The following is a 9,174-nucleotide window of genomic DNA, read 5'->3' as shown; positions in this document are numbered from 1 at the left end:
CCCGAGTACATGTGTCAGCTCAAGTCTTAGGACATAGAATGTATGTTGTACTAGAGACTCACAGATGACATATCGCTGCGTCTCATAGTTGGGTCTGTCTGACTTGGACGTTATCTTGACTTGGATCCGACTACGTCGAATTCGACCAGACCTTTCCAAGTCCATATTATACGGTTAGCATCCAATGCTCCATGGCTAGTGAGACCAAGCCATCGACCGTGTCATATGCTAGTCTAGTCGGCTGCGCGTCCACATAGCCCTTTCGACTAGGGACCTTTTAGGACAGTCATCATACGATGCATAGTCCCACAAACAAGTCACGTACTTGCTGATACACATCATTGATAATGTCCAAGGACTATCTTTATTCATAAACACATAGGAAATATCACCATACATGATTGCCTCTAGGGCATATCTCCAACACAGCCGGACTATGACCTCCTTCATGGCCTCTCCGGACATCTTATGCAGCTCAACCAACTGTGCCATTTGGTCGTTCAGCAGTGCCGAGCGCTCATGCGTCACGAACTGCGACCAGAACTACTTCTCCGTCGCATGCCCCTGCTGGGCTTGGTAGAATTGCGCAGCATCGGCGGCGCTCTTCGGAAGATCCGCAAAGGCTTCTGGAGAACTCCATAGTCGATTAAGCAAGGCATACCTCTGATCACCAAACTTAGACTGTAAAAGAAAGGGCTTACCAGCCGCTATCTGTCCGGCCTATCGGATCTCCTCGCGAGCCGCTCAGGATTCAGACCTCGCCTCTTGGGCTTCCTCAAGGGCCTTGGCGAGTTCGAATGCCTTAGCTTTATTCTCCTCCTCGAGGAGCTCGCACTTGCGAGTGGCGTCCTTGAGCTCTTGCTCAACTTTGGATACTCGCTCCTCGAACTGGCGTCGGGTGGCTGATAACCCACAAGTACAGGGGATCAATTGTAGCCTCTTTCGATAAGTAAGAGTGTCGAACACAATGACGAGCTAAAGGTAGAACAAATATTCCCTCAAGTTCAATTGACCACCGATACAACTCTATGCACAATTAACGTTCGCTTTACCTAAAACAAGTATGGAACTAGAAGTACTTTGTAGGTGTTGTTGGATAGGTTTGCAAGATAATAAAGAGCACGTAAATAAAAACTAGGGGCTGTTTATGTAAATAATCAATAAAGTTAGTATAGCGAGTGTGGAAAAGTGGTGGTAGGAGTTGCGATATTGTCCCTAAGCAATTGACAACTTTACTAGACCGATAACAAGTTTTATGTGGGAGAGGCCACTGCTAGCATGTCATCCCTGACTTGGAATTCTATGCACTTATGATTGGAACTATTAGCAAGCATCCGCAACTACTAACGTTCATTAAGGTAAAACCCAACCATAGCATTAAGATATATCGGTCCCCTTTCAATCCCGTATGCATCAATTTCTATGCTAGGTTGAAGCTTCTGTCACTCTTGCCCTCCAATGCATAATCCTATCAACATACAACTAACCCTATGGTGTGATCCACATTGTAAGTGCATCTAGTGCCACCCCTAGTTGGTTTTGGAGTATTGACGACAAAGTTGGTTGAGGGACTAATGCGTTTGTGAGAATTGCAGGATAACGCAGGTAGTGTCCCTCATTGATTCGGCTTACCTACCGGAGATGACCCCTAAAAATGTATGAAGACATTGAAGACAATGGTGGTGTGTGAAGATGTTCACATTGAATACTATGACATGAGAAGACATTTAGTGAAGACTATGAAGCGCGAAGACTGAGTTGTTTTGTTGTTTCCTTTTCTTCTGTGTTGAGTCATAGGAACCACCGTACTATTAAGTGGGGTCCAAGTGAACTAAGTCAGAGTGACTGAAGTGATGCTCAACCAAAAATCCTATGTCTTCGAGCGAAGACAATGAGAGTAAATCTTATCCAGAGCTGGATGAGTCAGCTTTGCTTGTAGCCCAAATAAAGTTGACGTGTGTGATTGAAATCTGACCGTTGGAACACGTGTCAGTTCCTTAGTGACCCAGGGTCATTTCGGACATATCTGGTCGGGTTGCCTTGTGGCTATAAATAGCCCACCCCCTACACCATCAATTGGTGGCTGCTCAGAGTTAGTTTACGGCTTTTGTCGTGTTGAGAGCAACCCACCTCGAAGCCTTTGAGAGAGAAATCCTTGCGAGGACAAAGCCCAAACACCCAGAGCCAAAGAGTGTTAGGCATCACTGAAGTCTTTCTGTCTGTGTGACCTGAAGACTTATTACACTTGAGGACTGTGTATCCTCCAGCCGGTTAGGCGTCGCGTTCTGAGCATCCAAGAGTCATTGTGGATTGCCGGTGAATGAAGTCTGTGAAGGTTCGGAAGTCTACCTTGAAGACTTACCAGAGTGATTGGGCGAGGACTGTGTGTCCTTAGCTCAAGGGGAATAAGGTGAAGACGCGGTCTTCTGAGTTAAATCTCAGCCTCCCTAACTAGACGTACAGTTGTCACAGCAACTGGAACTGGTCCAACAAATCCTGTGTCTTCAACAAGTGACTGATTCTATTCCCTTCCCTCCTTTACTTTGAGTTTGTCTTCGTGAAGTCATTGCTTATCTGTCATATCTGTTTGAGTTCATTGCTTGACTACTATTGTTGATTGGCTTCATACTATCTTCCATCCTGATCCTTACTACCTAGCTGCTATTAGTCTTTGTACGTTAACACTATTGCATACTTGACTATGGCTTGCTTGTGGTAGATTATCTTCCGCTGCATATCAATTAGGTCATTTCTATTGTTTGTCTTCGAAACTTCCACGTTTTGAAGACTTTGATAAAAATCGCCTATTCACCCCCCCTCTAGTCGATAACTAGCACTTTCAATTGGTATCAGAGCAAGGTACTCCCTTGTTCTGTGTGATTCGGTTTAACCACCTGGAGTTTAGCTATGTCGACTGCAGGATTGAGGAACATATCTTTCCCCACTTTTGACGGTCGTGAGTATCCTCGGTGGAAGGCCATGATGAAGAAGCGACTCATGGCCATGAATAGTGAACTATGGACCGTCACTGAGATTGGTCTTATTGATCTATGCAAGATGGCAGAGGCTGATGACATTCGCAAGTACACTCTAGTGAACCTCACAATGAAGGATGTCATCTGCTCATGTCTGTCTCAAAATCAGTTCAGGAACGTCATGCACCTCAATCACGCGAAGCTAATCTGGGACCGGCTTTCTGAGGTCTATGAAGGTCATCTTAATCGTCATGATCCTTGGCTTGATGATTACAAGGAGTCTCTTAAAGAGATGACCTTTCCACCTGAATCGTCTTCATCCTCACCATGCCTCATGTCAGGGGGTACTAAGGTAACTAAATGCTACCTCTCTGAATCTAGTGATGATGAATCAGGTGATGAATTTGGCCCCAGCTATGGCAAACTTGCTTCCCTTGCCACTAAACAACAAAGAGCTTTGGAAAAGGTTTAAAACATGCTTAGTAAGAGCGATGATATGTTGGGCGAAGAAATGGATCAGTCAAAAGCATTGGGTGAGAGTCTTCAAAGACATCATTCCAAGTTTGACGCCCTTCAAGATCAACATAATGCTCTCGTATCTGATCATGAGAAGCTTTCTTCTGAATGTCTTCAAAGAAAGCAAGATCTTGAAAAGATAAGAGTGGATTATGAAGATCTTCTGAAGAAGCATGATCCATTACTTGCTCAACAAATCAGCATTACACAGGAAGGATTTGAACCACCATGTCTAAAATGCATTGAGCATAATAATACTACCTATGTTGCTGAATGTTCTACTGCTGCTACTGTTGCTCTGTCTTCAACTACTGATGTGGTAACTAATCCCTCTGCGGAGGATACCACTACAATTGCTAATGAAAATGCTAGGTTGAAGACATTGCTTGAAACATGGATGTATAAAAGTCTGAAAGGGCATCAGGCACTTTGCGATGTCCTCAAAAAGCAGATTCTGAACTGAAACCCTAGGAAATATGGTGTTGGGTTCGAGAGGAAAATGAATGTTGATGGCTCCTACTGGAAGCCTAAGCAGTATCCCAAAACCACATGGGTTGCTGCAAAGGAACCTTCAGTGGATCCATCCACCCTATCTGGCTTTACCTATGCTAATCCTATTATCATTGATGAATCCTTTGATGCAAACTATAAACTGTTCAAAAATCAGAATGGTGAAGTGTTTGCCAGGTATATTGGTACTAACTGCAGGAATGGACCGCCAATGAAGAAGATCTGGGTTCTCAAAAGCTGTCTTGAGAATCTTCCGGTGAATGTTGTCATGACACCCCCAGGGAAGAAGACAAACCCCAAACCAAAGGCGTCACATGGTCCAACGGCTTCATACGGAAACAGGACTCACCTGAGTCACCCTAATGCCAATGTTTTGCAGGGAAATCATACTCAAACTTATGAATATGAGCGTGTGTCTTCAAACCTCTATGTTCATAAGACTAAGAACTTTTCTGCTTATTCATATGAGTATCATTCATCTCCTGCAAGGCTATTTTCTAGGGCTCCAAAGCTGAAATTCTTAGATGTTGCACTTAGACTCATTGCTTCTAAGCCACCCCTAAAGATGTGGGTGGTCAAGAAGAACTAACTCTCTTTTGTAGAACATGGTCTCCAGCCAGCTATCAAAGGCGTCCGCTACTATTGCTTGGGACCTAAAACACTATAAGGGACGCATGATAAAATGATCATATCATATATTTCACATGTGAATCGCTTGCCAGTCATACTATGAGTTCTAACCTTATGCTAAGTGTTGTGATAATCCATGTGTACATCGAATGCTTATGCTTCACAACATACCTTGTGAAGCCTATCCTCCTAACTGCATTGTAGGGTATGACACCTCGTGCTTCAGAATGGATTATGGACAGTGGATGCACTAATCATATGACTGGTGATCGAAGTCTTCTCAAGGACTCAACCTTACGTCCATCCGACAAGAGTCAAATCACATTTGCTGACACTGGTAAAGGCAAGGTATTGGGTCTAGGTAGAGTTGCAATCTCAAAGGATCAACACATGGATAAAGTGATGCTTGTTGAATCTCTTGGATTCAACTTAATGTCTGTCTCAATGCTTTGTGACTTAAACATGATTGTGATATTCGGAAAATATCGTTGCCTTGTACTAATGGAATCTGACAAGTCTCTAGTCTTTGAAGGGTATAGGAAAGGTGATCTATACATGGTAGATTTCTTAGCAGGACCACAGCTTGCCGTATGTCTTCTTGCAAAAGCTTCAGAATGTTGGCTCTGGCATCGGAGGCTGGGGCATGCTGGCATGAGGAAGTTACACACACTCGTCAAGAAGAAGCATGTCATAGGCATCGAGGGTGTCAAGTTCAAGAAGGATCATTTGTGTGGTGCCTGCGAAGCTAGGAAGATGACTAGGGCCAAGCACCCCTTGAAGACAATCATGACGACATCTCAACCCTTCGAGCTGTTGCACATGGACTTATTTGGCCCTACTCACTACTCTACCCTCACAACAACGGCGTGTCTCTATGGCTTCGTCATTGTTGATGACTACTCAAGATATACATGGGTGCACATAATTCTCTACAAGACTGAAGTACAAGATGTCTTCAGACGATTCGCCAATCGAGCAATGAACAATTATGGCGTCAAGATCAAGCATATCAGAAGTGATAACGGCACCGAATTCAAGAACACCGGGCTTGATCTTTATCTGGATACAATGGGAATTACTCATGAATTCTCTGCCCCATACACACCTCAGCAAAATGGCATTGTAGAGCGCAAGAATAGAACCCTCATTGAGATGGCTCGAACAATGCTCGACGAGTACAAGACACAAAGAAAGTTCTGGCCTGAAGCTATTGATACAGCTTGTCACATCATCAACCATGTCTACATCCATAAGCTTCTGGGCAAAACATCCTATGAGCTCCTTACTGGCAAGAAGCCAAATGTCAGCTACTTCAGAGTTTTTGGTGCTAGATGCTGGATCAAGGATCCCCATCACAAGTCAAAATTTGAGCCTAAAGCATACGAAGGCTTCATGCTCGGTTATGGAAAGGATTTACACTCTTACAGAGTCTTCAACCTCTTTCACTACAAAATCGTTGAAACTGTGGACGTGCGATTTGATGAAACCAATGGTTCACAATGAGAGTTCCTGCCAAGCACATTAGATGAAGCTCCTTCCAGTGAATCTATCAAGCTGATGGGAACTGGTGAAATCATGCCCTCTGAAGCACAGCCTGAAGAGGAACTTATCATTTCTACACCAACCAACCTGAAGACAATGCTCAGACCGAAGACAATCCTCCCAATGATGACAATGATCAGCATGAGCAATGTCTTCGTCCAGTTCATCCTCGTGTTGCAAATGAAGTACAAATTGAGAAGATAATTGATAGCATCAACGCACCTGGACCACTTACTCGCTCAAGGGTGACACAGCTAGCAAATTTCTATGGGCATTTTTCATTTGTATCAATATCTGAACCCAAGAAAGTTGCTGAAGCCTTTATGGAACCTGAATAGATTCAAGCCATGCAAGAAGAACTTCAACAGTTTAAGCTGAATAATGTTTGGGAACTTGTCAAGCGCCCTGACCCTCGCAAGCATAACATTATTGGCACTAAATAGATATATCGGAACAAGCAAGATGAGCATGGTCAAGTCGTCAGAAACAAAGCACGTCTTGTGGCACAAGGATATACTCAAGTTGAAGGAATTGACTTCGATGAAACATTTGCTCCTGTGGCTAGGCTTGAAGCTATTCGCATACTGCTAGCCTATGCTAATCACCACAACATCTTGCTATATCAAATGGATGTGAAAAGTGCTTTCCTCAATGGCAAGATTGAAGAAGAAGTGTATGTTGCTCAACCACCCGGCTTTGAAGATCCAAAACATCCTGATATGGTGTACAAACTGAACAAAGCACTGTATGGCCTCAAACAAGCTCCTCGCGCTTGGTATGATACAATCAAAGACTTCCTGAAGAGTAAAGGCTTCAAACCAGGATCCCTAGATCCACACTCTTCACGAAGACGTATGATGGTGAACTGTTTGTATGCCAAATATATGTGGATGACATAATCTTCGGCTGCACCAATCAGAAGTATAGTGATGAGTTTGGATACATGATGCAAGAGCAATATCAGATGTCCATGATGGGTGAGCTGAAGTTCTTCCTTGGTCTTCAAATTCGTCAGCAAACAAATGGCATCTTCATATCTCAAGAAAAGTATCTCAAAGACTGTCTGAAGAAGTTCGGCATGCAAGATTGCAAAGGTTACACGACGCCAATGCCAGCCAAACATCATCTTGGTCCTGACGACAATGGTAAAGAGTTCGATCAACAGGTATACGGCTCCATGATTGGTTCTTTACTTTACCTATGTGCATCTAGGCCAGATATTATGCTTAGTGTTTGCATGTGTGCTCGATTCCAAGCAGCACCAAAGGAATCGCATCACTTAGCTGTGAAGCGAATTCTTAGATATTTGGCTTACACCCCAACACTCGGATTATGGTTTCCAAAGGGCTCACGGTTTGATCTGGTTGGATTCTCTGATGCTGATTATGCTGGTGACAAGGTGGATCGCAAGTCAACATCAGGAACATGTCACTTTCTGGGACGATCACTTGTCTGTTGGTCTTCAAAGAAGCAAAACTGTGTATCACTCTCAACTGCTGAATATGAATACATTGCTGCTGGATCTCGTTGTGCTCAGCTTCTGTGGATGAAGCAAACTCTCAAGGACTATGGCATCAATCTGAAACAAGTGCCTCTCTTCTGCGCCAACGAAAGCGCCATCAAGATTACCAACAATCCAGTCCAGCACTTGAAGACAAAGCACATTGAAATTTGTCATCATTTTCTCAGAGATCATGTCATGAAGAAAGATATTGACATCATTCACGTCAACACGGAAGAACAACTGGCAGATATCTTCACAAAGCCCCTGGATGAGAAAAGGTTTTGCAAGTTACGGTGTGAGCTAAATATCTTGGAATCCTCAAATGTCCTGTGATCAGACACACATCCTAACACTTATGCATGTTGATGACTTAGATATACAACACACGAAGTAAAGTATATCTTCAATCAATGAAGACTTACATTCTGAGTGTGAATACATTAACGTGGAATTTGACTTCGGAGCGCCACGATAATTGTGCGCCGTGTCTGGGTCTAATACTTCCTATACGGTGGGTAACGCCACCACCAAATTTCTTGGTTTGAAGTGTTTCACTCATGGCGTTATTGTTGAATATCTTCGCATATTGATTTGTCTTCGACTTTCAACTTATCTTCATGATTTACTTCACTATGTTGAGTTGATTGCTTTCTCATATATATATATATACTAGTATTCTGTCCTCTACAACATTCACTTATAGCTATGTCTTCCTTGTTGAATCTTTTGAACTAAGTGAATGTGATCGGACCCTAATCTCTCTATGCTTACTATCTCAAACTCTATCTGTCCAAATCATATGCATTCTATTGAAACTGTCGAATGTCTTCTCTGCATCCTTGTCATCAGAAGACACAGAGACAAACATTAAGTCGGTTAAATGATTCATACTTATTGACTGAAATCCGGAGAAGCCGGAACGATCATCCGAAAACTTGGCGAGCGTGGGAACGTGGGACAACCATGAGTATGTTGCATGCTTGCCACGTGTCCCACGGATGTGAACAGAAAGGGGCACCTGCGTAATTGCGCTCTGCCGCACACCTACTTATAAATACGTGTCCCCTGCGGTCAAGAAAACCTTCTTCCACCTCTCCACCACGTCAAAACCCTAGCGCCACCGCTAGCTCTCGACGACGCCGGCGACGAAGCGCTTAGCCGCCGCAACTTCTCCTACGCCGCCCTCACGCCGGCCGCGGGCATCGTCCTCTCCGCCGCCGCCGTAGGTGTCCTCCGTCACCAAGTTAGGGCACGGTGGATTGAACTGCTCGGTCTCCTACTCATCCCATCTAGCAGTTCTTCGTGTGGTAAATAGAACTCTATTTTTACCAGCTTTTTGATCCTCAATGATTCATCCAATTTACCAAAATTGGTTTCTATCTATACAAAGTTAGATCTATTCTGTCTGCATCTCATACTGCCTAGTATATTCACTTAATCTTCACATCTAGTTAGATTCCTCACTTGTACTTATTCACGAATTCGTACAAATCTGGA

The sequence above is a fragment of the Triticum aestivum genome, chromosome 1B (assembly GCF_018294505.1).
Source record: "Triticum aestivum cultivar Chinese Spring chromosome 1B, IWGSC CS RefSeq v2.1, whole genome shotgun sequence".
Taxonomy (NCBI): Eukaryota; Viridiplantae; Streptophyta; class Magnoliopsida; order Poales; family Poaceae; genus Triticum; species Triticum aestivum.
Note: the sequence above shows the minus strand (reverse complement) of the source record.